The sequence below is a fragment of the Mixophyes fleayi genome, chromosome 2, assembly GCF_038048845.1.
Source record: "Mixophyes fleayi isolate aMixFle1 chromosome 2, aMixFle1.hap1, whole genome shotgun sequence".
NCBI classification, from domain to species: domain Eukaryota; kingdom Metazoa; phylum Chordata; class Amphibia; order Anura; family Limnodynastidae; genus Mixophyes; species Mixophyes fleayi.
The window spans coordinates 92,740,775-92,753,646 of record NC_134403.1 but is presented as its reverse complement, the minus strand read 5'-3'; positions in this window follow the sequence as shown (position 1 = coordinate 92,753,646).

Genomic DNA, 12,872 nt, shown 5'->3' with positions numbered 1-12,872 from the left:
GAAAACGTACTTATTTTTTTTGATTACTTACATTCATGAATCAGGTCCACATTAGTTTGAAAACACATTAAAATGTCACTAAAGTAAAAATTCACATTCAAAGTTAGACAGATTGCGCTGTTCTCTCTTACCTGATCTTGCAGTGCAGACTACCTGACGTTCTCTCTTGCTTGTTCTTGAAGCGTTGTTGTCAGTTGGCTTCTGGAACATTGGGGTCCTGTATTGAAAATGTGCAAAAATGCAAAATGTTAACAAACCCTGAATGATTCAAACACAACACTCCATTATGACCAAATAAAACAACCCCTTACTACAGGCATATATAGACAGTAAAAGATTTGAAAATTATTTATAATAATATACTAACATCTACCAACCCCTGACAGTCAGTTAATTAACCCCCCAGCCCTTAGCCCAGTGGTTCCCAAACTTTTGCAGTTCGCGGCACCCTTAGAGTCTCCAAATTTTTTCAAGGCACCCCTCCAAAATAATTATTGAGCAGTCCTGTTTTAGAAGTAGTTGGGTCAAAAAATTATAATAAGTATTTAGGTCAGGACAGAAATACTTATTTAGTTGTATGCAAAAATGCCCCCTCTGCATCCAGACACACTGTCCCTCTGCATCCAGACACTCTGCCCTCAACACACACTGCCCCCTCTGCATCCAGACACTTTGCCCTCAACACACACTGCCCCCTCTGCCAGTGCTGTAACTAGCCATTTTAGTGCCCTGGGCGAGACAGGGAATTGGCGCCCCCATCTAAGTGGGAGTGTCAATTGTCGAGTGGGCGTGATCAACCTACTGTGGGGGCGTGGCTAGCGCTTTACAAGTTCTAGACCGCACTGAAACCCCCTCCCTCCCCATTCTTCTCGGTCTGGCTTTGTAAGGATCTTTATGTAATAAGCCTCCATAGAATCAAAGTACTTTAAATGCAGCTATCACATGCTAGCTGTATAAAAAAATGAATTGGCTATTGAAATAAAACTCACTGAAACAAATTAAAACATAAATGTAACGGTACCATCTGTATCACACTGTCCCTTCATCCCACTGTGCCCTCCATCACAGTTTCTCCTTTATCACATCGTGCCATGGAGCCATCTTTATCACATTGTGCCCCCTTATCACCATCACACAAAATTATTATATATATATATATATACACACCAGGGCCGGACTGGCCATCTGGCACTTCTGGCAAATGCCAGAAGGGCCGACGGCTATATGGGCCAGCCCAACTCCCCCTGTCTTTTTGGTGGCTGGTGGTTCCAGGAACCAGCCACCTCTGCTGCGCGCTCCCCAGCTCCCTCCCCCGTTATGCTGTGCAGCCAGTTACACTGGTGAGTTTCCTGTTTTTTTTTCTAATTTGCTTTTTTTTTTACTGAAGAGGGGGGGGTGCCGCGATTTTCGGGGGGTGCCCGCGATTTTCGGAGGGGGGGGTCACGGGGGTGCCGCAATTTTCGGAGGGGGGGGGGGTCGCGGGGGTGCCGCGTTTTTTGGGGGGGGTGGTCGCGGGGGTGCCGCGATTTTCGGGGGGGGGTGGTCGCGGGAGTGAGAGCCAGGGGGTGCTGGGAAAGGGGGTGAGAGCAAAGGGGTGCTAGGAGAGTGGGTGAGAGCCAGGGGGTGCTGGGAGAGGGGGTGAGAGAGCCGAAGGGGGTGCTGGGAAAGGAGATGAGAGCCAGGGGGTGCTGGGAGAGGGGGTGAGAAAGCCGAAGGGGGTGCTGGGAAAGGAGATGAGAGAGCCGAAGGGGGTGCTGGGAAAGTGGGTGAGAGCCAGGGGGTGCTGGGAGAGGGGGTGAGAGAGCCAAAGGGGGTGCTGGGAAAGGGGGTGAGAGAGCGGAAAGGGGTGCTGGGAAAGGGGGTGAGAGAGCGGAAGGGGGTGCTGGGAAAGGGGGTGAGAGCCAGGGTGTGCTGGGAGAGGGGGTGAGAGAGCCGAAGATGGTGCTGGGAGAGGGGATGAGAGAGCCGAAGGGGGTGCTGGGAAAGGGGATGAGAGCCAGGGGGTGCTGGGAGAGGGGGTGAGAGAGCCAAAGGGGGTGAGAGCCAGGGGGTGCTAGGAGAGGGGGTGAGAGAGCGGAAGGGAGTGCTGGGAAAGGGGATGAGAGAGTGGAAGGGGGTGCAGGGAAAGGGGGTGAGAGCCAGGGGGTGCTGGGAGAGGGGGTGAGAGAGCCGAAGGGGGTGCTGGGAAAGGAGGTGAGAGAGCCAAAGGGGGTGCTGGGAAAGGGGGTGAGAGCCAGGGGGTTCTGGGAGAGGGGGTGAGAGAGCCAGGGTGGTAGGGGGTGCAGGAAGAGGAGTGAGAGAGCCGGGGGGTAGAGGGTGCAGGAAGACGTGTGAGAGAGCCAGGGGAGTAGGTGGTACAGGAAGATGTGTGAGAGCCAGCGGAGAAGGTGGTGCAGGGGGTTAAGTGAGAGGGACAAAGGAGAAGATGGTGCAGGGGCATAGGTAAAAGAAAGTGTAAAGGGAGAGACATCTTAAGAATGGGAATGTCAGGGATGCAGTCATCATAAAACACAAGTAGTAATAAAGAATGGAAATGCACAGACAAGTGCTAAAAAAAAAAAAAAAACAAGCCTTCATACTCCATTCACCTATATTTTCTATACCCCCACTCCTAAATTTCTGCTTCGACCACTGCCCTCTATTCCTGCTCCCGACTGCCTGTGTGAGCTGACAGCTGCTGATCCCTCCTCGCCCAGCGCGCCCACTAGGAACAGAACACAGGATGCCATAATCAGGTAAGTTCATATATTTTCTCGTGTGCAATATGTTTTTAACCATCCTTTCTTGAACTGGGGACACTTCAGCGTATCCAATAATGTTTAACACTATGTATTGCTCATTATTGCGCTGTAATGTTTTTTGCATATTTATCTGTACAGAGATTTTTAATTAAGAGGAAAAAACATTGCTTGTCATAAATTTTATCTGTAATTGTGTCAATATATCTATTTTTGTTTGCATTGTAAATGATGTATTAAGCTGCTCTTGGGAGACTCACACTCAGTATCTGATATGCTGTACCAATTTTTATTTGTGAATGAGTTTTTATCTGAGCTTTACTAATGATTTGGGGGCACTACTATGCCATAATATGATTTGTGGGCACTTCTGCATGACCAAATATGTATTGAGGGTAATACTATGTGGCATAATATGACCGTGGGGCACTACGATGTGGCATAATATGAACTGGGCCCACTACGGTGTGGCATTATATGAACTTCTGCCAAAGGCAAGTCTTTCATTGTTGAATATGACGGGAGCCCAAAGAAGTTGGTGTATTGGGGCCCAAAATTCCTCTTGTCAGCCCTGCCTGTGAGTCAAGGGGGTAGACGCCTCCAGGTAAATAATCTAAATGTTTCCTATCTAATCAAACTGATGGATCACATCCAATTATTTCTCACCCACCTCCTCTATCCCCCTTAATTTATATACTGTGTTATTTAAAATGAATAGAAAAGACGCATATCCAATTACTGTAGTAAAACAAAAATATTTTTCTGTGACATTTTGCTGTAGATGGAAATACTTTTAATGCGGCAGTGTGGGTTCAACTGATCATTCAATAGTTATGTTTTTTTTAGATATATGTTAGTTTTATTTCATGTGGAATGATTCATGAAAATTCTGCCATTACTATTTAATTGAGGGAATAGGGAACCTGTTACCTATATGTGTGTGAAAGTACTCTGTTCGTTGTTGCTATTTTGTGGGAGATTTGAAAAAAGCAAAACATTGTTTCCTACAGTGGCGTCTGTATAATTGGTGGTATTGCTGTAGTATAGGGTGGCGTGCTGGTGGCAATGTTGTAGTGTGTTTGGTGCTTAGTATTGCTAATAAGTAGGAGAGGGTATTGCTATAATGTGGGGGGTGACGCTGGACGCTGTAATGTGGGGGGTGATGCCGGTTGCTGTAATGTGGGGGGTGATGCTGGACGCTGTAATGTGGGGGGTGACGCTGGACGCTGTAATGTGGGGGGTGACGCTGTAATGTGGGGGGTGATGCCGGTTGCTGTAATGTGGGGGGTGATGCTGGACGCTGTAATGTGGGGGGTGATGCTGGACGCTGTAATGTGGGGGGTGATGCTGGATGCTGTAATGTGGGGGGTGATGCCGGTTGCTGTAATGTGGGGGTGATTGATGTAGTATGAGTGTGTGTGGGGGGTTATTTATTGCTGTAATTTGGGTACTAATAATGTATTGTCATGGTGTTTATTGATGTAATTGGGGTGCTAATAATGTAATGTTGAGGGTCATTAGGAGAAATAAATACTACCCCCCCCACACCCACACACTCATACTACATCATGTTGTACTGCGCCAGCATCAGTGTGCAACAATATAGTGCATGGAGCCCACAACACGTGGGCCTGTTTACTTTAAATGCCAGGGCTGATTTTTAGTCCCAGTCCGGCCCTGATACACACACACACACATACAATATAAAGAGCCTCCTAGTGTCCGCCATACAATACAGAGAGCATTCCTGTGACCGCCATACTATACAGAGAGCATTCCTGTGACCGCCATACTATACAGAGAGCATTCCTGTGACCGCCATACTATACAGAGAGCATTCCTGTGACCGCCATACTATACAGAGAGCATTCCTGTGACCGCCATACTATACAGAGAGCATTCCTGTGACCGCCATACTATACAGAGAGCATTCCTGTGACCTCCATACTATACAGAGAGCATTCCTGTGACCGCCATACTATACAGAGAGCATTCCTGTGACCTCCATACTATACAGAGAGCATTCCTGTGACCTCCATACTATACAGAGAGCATTCCTGTGACCTCCATACTATACAGAGAGCATTCCTGTGACCTCCATACTATACAGAGAGCATTCCTGTGACCTCTATATTATACAGAGAGCATTCCTGTGACCTCCATACTATACAGAGAGCATTTCTGTGACCTCCATACTATACAGAGAGCATTCCTATGACCGCCACACAATACAGAGAGCATTCTTGTGACTGTGATACAGATAAATACCTCACCTGAAATTTATAGACCCCACTATTAAATTAAAAAGCCCCATCAATAAATTAAATTGACCCACCAGCACCCCACAAATAAAAAAGTACCCATTAAATAATTAGCCCCCACCTAAACGTCACCATTAAATTAATAGCCTACCTCCCACCCATGTACTAAGACACCCAACCTCGCTACCCTCATATCACACATTATATTAATACATCCCCCCTTCCCTCACACATTATGGCAGCATACCCCCCCCCCTTCCCTCATAAAGCATAGCAGCATCCCCCCCTCCATAATAGCAGCTTACATCCCCCCCCCTCCCTCCTTCCATAATGGCAGCTTACATCCCCCCCTCCTTCCATAATGGCAGCTTACATCCCCCCCCTCCCTCCCTCCTTCAATAATAGCAGCTTACACCCCCCCCCCCTCCCTCCCTCCTTCCATAATGGCAGCTTATATCCCCCTCCCTCCCTCCTTCCATAATGGCAGCTTACATCCCCTCCCGCCTTCCATAATGGCAGCTTACATCTAGGGATGTGCACCGGCGACTTTTGAGGTCTCGTGTTTTGTGTTTTGGATCCGGATTTTCGTTATTTTTGGGGTTCGGATTTGTCTCGCAAAACACTTGACGAAAGGTCTCGGTTCGGATTTAAGGTTTTGGATTCGGATTTTTTTTGAAAAAAACATAAAAAGTTTAAAAATCAAGTTTTTGGGCTTATTTTCACTCCTACGCTATTATTAACCTCAATAACATTCAATAACAAGCATTTCCACTAATTTACAGTGTATTCTGAACACCTCACAATATAGTTATTAGTCCAAAACGTTGCAACAAGGTATCTTTCTGGACTGCGTAGAGGAGTGGGTCACCACAATATATATTAAAAACCCTGAACTTTTATGATTCGCACCAATAAATGTACCTGGACTGCGTAGAGGAGTGGGTCACCACAATATATATTAAAAACCCTGAACTTTTATGAATCGCACCAATAAATGTACCTGGACTGCGTAGAGGAGTGGGTCACCACAATATATATTAAAAACCCTGAACTTTTATGATTCGCACCAATAAATGTACCTGGACTGCCTAGAGGAGTGGGTCACCACAATATATATAATAAGAAAACCATCAACTTGTATGATTCGCACCAATAAATGTACCTGGACTGCGTAGAGGAGTGGGTCACCACAATATATTAAAAACCCTGAACTTTTATGAATCGCACCAATAAATGTACCTGGACTGCGTAGAGGAGTGGGTCACCACAATATATATAATAAGAAAACCATCAACTTGTATGATTCGCACCAATAAATGTACCTGGACTGCGTAGAGGAGTGGGTCACCACAATATATATTAAAAACCCTGAACTTTTATGAATCGCACCAATAAATGTACCTGGACTGCGTAGAGGAGTGGGTCATCACAATATATTAAAAACCCTGAACTTTTATGAATCGCACCAATAAATGTACCTGGACTGCGTAGAGGAGTGGGTCACCACAATATATTAAAAACCCTGAACTTTTATGAATCGCACCAATAAATGTACCTGGACTGCGTAGAGGAGTGGGTCACCACAATATATTAAAAACCCTGAACTTTTATGAATCGCACCAATAAATGTACCTGGACTGCGTAGAGGAGTGGGTCACCACAATATATTAAAAACCCTGAACTTTTATGATTCGCACCAATAAATGTACCTGGACTGCGTAGAGGAGTGGGCACTGGGCACCACAATAAAATATATAAAAAACCTTCAACAGGTCTGCATTACACTACACATACGGCTGCTCCTCCATCCTCTCCATCATATACATGTTGGAGTTTTAGCGTGTGACAACCTCTTGTTTTTGATAATGTCAGTGCATTTTGAATATTTTTCAATTTGCCCCACACCACTGAATGTACTTTATCTATGATATGCATCTATCTATCTTGACTGCGTAGTGGGGTGGCCCCGGTACCCAATTTGATACCGGGGCCACAATAAAATAAATACACCCTCAACTGGTCTGAATTCCACCAAACAAGTATCTGGACTGCGTAGTGGGGTGGCCCCGGTACCCAATTTGATACCGGGGCCACAATAAAATAAATACACCCTCAACTGGTCTGAATTCCACCAAACAAGTATCTGGACTGCGTAGTGGGGTGGCCCCGGTACCCAATTTGATACCGGGGCCACAATACCTCCTCCAAACATGGTACAGACAATTCGTCATTGAGATCCCATCAAGTATGTTAAAGACAGACAGGGTCGAAGTGTTATTGGTTGACTTTGTAAACCAAAAAACTGTCCCTGTTGCACATAGTCGTGCAATGAAGACTGACTTTTTCATTTAAAGGCACCATCTTTCAAGTGTAGTGTTTGTAAGTCTAAGTCATATTATACTTTTGGTAAAATTGGTTTATTTTGTTCCTCTTTATGGTAACTACTAATAGAATTAAAGTATTAAATAGAAGCGGCAGTTCCTCTTTATGGTAATTAGTAATAGAATTAAAGTATTAAATAGAATTAAAGTATTAAATAGAATTAAAGTATTAAATAGAATTAAAGTATTAAATAGAGTGGTATAGAGTTGTAGTGTGGTATAGATAGAGTGGTCCCCACAATATAATAATAAAACCCTCAACTGGTCTGAATTCCACCAAACAAGTATCTGGACTGCGTAGTGGGGTGGCCCCGGTACCCATTTTGATACCGGGGCCACAATAAAATAAATACACCCTCCACGTGTCAGAATTCCACCAAACAAGTATCTGGACTACGTAGTGTGGTGGCCCCGGTACCCAATTTGATACCGGGGCCACAATAAAATAAATACACCCTCAACTGGTCTGAATTCCACCAAACAAGTATCTGGACTGCGTAGTGGGGTGGCCCCGGTACCCAATTTGATACCAGGGCCACAATAAAATAAATACACCCTCAACTGGTCTGAATTCCACCAAACAAGTATCTGGACTGCGTAGTGGGGTGGCCCCGGTACCCAATTTGATACCGGGGCCACATTACCTCCTCCAATTTCCAAGTGTAGTGTTTATAACATCTTAACACTACACTAATTCTAGCACGTCAAAACCTCTTGTTTTAAATAATGACAGGGCATTTAACTTTTGATTTAATTTATTGAATTTGTTGGCATTTTCTTTTACTTTTTGAACATGGCAAACGACTGTTGAATGGTCACATAATGCCAAAAAAAAAGTTGCAAGATGGAATTGTCCTTGGGCCCTCCCACCCACCCTTATGTTGTTGAAATAGGACATGCACACTTTAACAAACCAATCATTTCAGCGACAGGGCCTACCAAACAACTGTGGCTGAAATGATTGGTTTGTTTGGGCCCCCACACCAATAAAACAATTCATCTCTCCCTGTACAAACTAAACAGGCTCTACTGAGGAAAGATGTCGTCCTTATCCTCAACCTCTGATTCCTCTCCCCCTACAGTGTGTACTTCCTCCTCCTCACACATTATCAATTCGTCCCCGCTGGACTCCACAACCACAGTCCCTCTGTACTGTCTGGAGGGCAGTGCTGTACTTCATTGAGGAATTGATTATTCATTTTTATAAACATCATTTTTTCAACGTTGTGAGGAAGCAACCTCCTTCGCGGCTCACTGACCAGGTTCCCCGCTGCACTAAAAACTCTTTCCGAGTACACACTGGAGGGGGGACAACTCAGTTAAAAAATAGAGCCAGTTTGTACAGGGGCTTCCAAACTGCCTTTTGGAGTTCTACCACGTCACTACCTCTAGTTAATTTAGATTGCAAGGCTTGTAAATATAAATACTTTGAAGATAAAAAAAAAGCAGGCTGCACAGACTGTGGAGCTAGAAAGTGAAATTAAATGGACCACGTTACTTTGGTGGCTATCTATGCCCCCCGCCCTACACTTGTAGTTGAATATAAATAAAGCAGCCTGCATAGACTGTAGAACTAGCAATTCAAATATACAAAGAAATGGACAAAGGCAGTTTGGTATCTGTCTGCATCAGATCCCCTCTCCACTAGGAGTAAAACAGAAAACTTTTCAGCCGTTATATAATCTAGAATATAAATAGAAATTGAGAAATGCAATTTGGTATCTGTCTGCATCATAATCATCAACATCCTCCTCAGCGCCAGCTACATCAATATCCTCATCCCAGTGTACAACATTCACACCTTCATTAGCCAAATCTGTAACTGGACTGTGGGTGATCCTTCCAGCATATGCAGAGGGCGTGCTGCAAATGCTGGATGGAGTCACCTCTTCCCGTACAGTGATGGGAAGGTCAGGGTTCACAACCAACAACACCCTTGGACTCGCCTTGGGGATTTGTGATGTCATCTGTTTAGAAGGCAGAGTTCTTTGCTGTTTTGTTGTTGTTGCTGACAGCATAACTCTCTTAAATTTTTTGTAGGGGGGGGGAGGAGGGCTTAGATCCTTGGGTGAAGCTGGACCACTAGTCATGAACACGGGACAGGGCCTAAGCCGTTCCTTGCCACTACTTGTCGTAATTGGCATATTGCCAACTTTACGTTTCTCCTCAGATGATTTTAAGTTTCTTTTTTTGCTGTTTTTTGAGAACTTGGGCTTTTTGGATTTTACATGCCCGGTACTAGGAGATTGGGCATCGTGCTTGCCAGACGACGTTGATGGCATTTCATCGTCTATGTCATGACTAGTGGCAGCAGCTTCAGCATTAGGAGGAAGTGGGTCTTGATCTTTCCCTACTTTATCCTCCAAATTTTTGGTCTCCATTATATGTAGCACAAGATACTGCAGAATGTGTGAACTTGGTAATATTGCAGTACCAATGGACTTATACTGCTGGATTGGTTTTGCAAATTTGGTTATAATTATATTTTTTTTTTTTAATTTTTTATTTTTTATTTTTTTTTACTTTTTAAAAACTTGGGAATAATGGGGAAATAACTATGCCCTTAGAAGCACAGAGCACAGGACACAGCACCACTGGACTGAACAGGACACGGCACAGGACCCAGCAGCACTACGGAACTCAGCAGGACAGAGCACAGGACACAGCACCACTGGACTGATACTGCAGAATGTGTGAACTTTGTAATATTGCAGTACCACTGGACTTTTACTGCTGAATGTGTGAACTTGGTAATATTGCAGTACCAATGGGCTTATACTGCAGGATTGGTTGTGCAAATTTTGTGGTAATTAAAAAAAATTAAATTAGTTTTTGGTATTTTTTTAAATAACTTTTTTTTATTTTTTTAAACACAGGGGAATATTGGGGAAATAACTATGCCCTTAGAAGCACAGAGCACAGGACACAGCACCACTGGACTGAACAGGACACAGCACAGGACCCAGCAGCACCACTGACCTCAGAAGGACAGAGCACAGCACACAGCACCACTGGACTGATACTGCAGAACACAGCACAGCACAGCACAGCACAGAACTAAACAGCACAGCACAGAACTAAACAGCACAGCACGAGATCTACCAGGACAGAGGACCACCTAACACACCCTCCCTCTACCCTGATCAATGCCCGAGTGAAGATGGCGGCGACTAGCGGGGAATTTATAGGATCCGAGTATCGCGAGATCCGACAACGGGATTATGAGTCAGAGCCTCAGTTTCAGATTTGAATTTGGCGCCAATACCCGGATCTGTCTCGGATCCGACTCGGATCGGCAACGTTCGGGTGGGCTCGGATTTCATAAATCCGAGTGCGCTCATCCCTACTTACATCCCCCCCTCCCTCCTTCCATAATGGCAGCTTACATCCCACCCCCCTCCCTCCTTCCATAATGGCAGCTTACATCCCCCCCTCCTTTCATAGGGGCAGCTTACATTCCCCCCCTCCTCCCTCCTTCCATAATGGCAGCTTACACCCCCCCACCTCCTCCCTCCTTCCATAATGGCAGCTTACACCCCCCCTTCCTCCTCCCTCCTTCCATAATGGCAGCTTACATCCCCCCCCCTCCCTCCTTCCATAATGGCAGCTTACATCCCCCCCCTCCCTCCTTCCATAATGGCAGCTTACACATACTTGCCAACTCTCCCGGAATGTCCGGGAGACTCCCGCATTTTGTGAGAGTCTCCCGGACTCCCGGGCGAGTGTGGCAATCTCCCGAATTCTGCCCACTTCACTAGGAAGTGCCCCACTTCCTAGTGAAGTGGGCAGAATTAGATCCCAAACGCCGCGATTCCCGGTGAATCGCGGCGTTTGGCCCCGCCCCCGCTGTCAAATGACGCAATTTGCGTCATGACGTCACAGGGGGCGGGGCCGAAATGACGCGATTTCGGCCACCCCGCCCCTTCACGCCCCCCTCCACTGGCTGGCTCCCGGAAGGGAGCTGAAGAAAGTAGGTAAGTATGAGCTTACATCCTCCCTCCCTCCATAATAACAACACAAACCCCCCTTCCCCTGCTTTGAAGCTTACCTTCTTTATTCCTGACCAGCCGTCGCTGCCTGGCTCCTCTCTGCTTCTCTGCTCCTCTGCTGCCTAGCAACGTCATGACATCAGACGCTGAGGCAGAGGGCAGAGTTCAGAAGGGGGTGGAGCCGGGTGCCGGCCGCCATTTTGGATGCGCCGGGCTGCCGGCAGTCTGAATCTGAGGTCTGTTTAATTTATTTTTTTTCCACTCCTCACACAGAGGCCGGTGCGGGCGGCCATTGCGCCCCTTTGGGACTGCGCACGGGGCGGCGGCACCGCCCGCACCGGCCTCGTTACGGCTCTGCCCTCTGCATCCAGACACTCTGCCCTCAACACACACTGCCCCCTCTGCATCCAGACACTCTGCCCTCACACACACTGCCCCCTCTGCATCCAGACACTCTGCCCCCTCTGCATCCAGATACTCTGCCCCCTCTGCATCCAGACACTCTGCCCCCTCTGCATCCAGACACTCTGCCCCCTCTGCATCCAGACACACTGCCCCTCTCACCCTGTCCCTCCTCCACTGCCCCTCTCACCCTGTCCCCCCTCCACTGCCCCTCTCACGCTGTGTCCCCCTCCACTGCCCCTCTCACGCTGTGTCCCCCTCCACTGCCCCTCTCACGCTGTGTCCCCCGCCACTGCCCCTCTCACGCTGTGTCCTCCTCCTCTGCCCCGCTGTTACTCTCCTCTGCCCCTCTGTCACTCTCCTGTGCCCCTCTGTCACTCTCCTATGCCCCTCTGTCACTCACCTGTGCCCCTTTGTCACTCTCCTGTGCCCCTCTGTCTGCCCCTCTGTCACTCTCCTGTGCCCCTCTGTCTGCCCCGCTGTCACTCTCCTGTGCCCCTCTGTCTGCCCCTCTGTCACTCTCCTGTGCCCCGCTGTCACTCTCCTCTGCCCCTCTGTCACTCTCCTCTGCCCCTCTTTCACTCTCCTGTGCCCCTCTGTCTGCCCCGCTGTCACTCTCCTGTGCCCCGCTGTCACTCTCCTGTGCCCATCTGTCTGCCCCTCTGTCACTCTCCTGTCCCCGCTGTCACACTCCTGTGCCCCGCTGTCACTCTCCTGTGCCCCTCTGTCTGCCCCGCTGTCACTCTCCTGTGCCCCGCTGTCACTCTCCTGTGCCCATCTGTCTGCCCCTCTGTCACTTTCCTGTCCCCGCTGTCACTCTCCTCTGCCCCTCTGTCACTCTCCTCTGCCCCTGTCACTCTCCTGTGCCCCTCTGTCACTCTCCTGTGCCCCGCTGTCACTCTCCCTCTCACTCCTCTGCCCCGCGCCAGACATAAAAAAAAAAACAAAGATCACATAAACTTACCAATCCGCCGGGCGCTGGGACCCAGCAGCCTCCTCTCTCCCGCAGCTGTCACTGAATATCGACGTCCGTAACAAGCTGCTGCGGGGAGAGGAGGCTGCTGGGTCCTGGCGCCCGGCGGATTGGTAAGTTTATGTGTT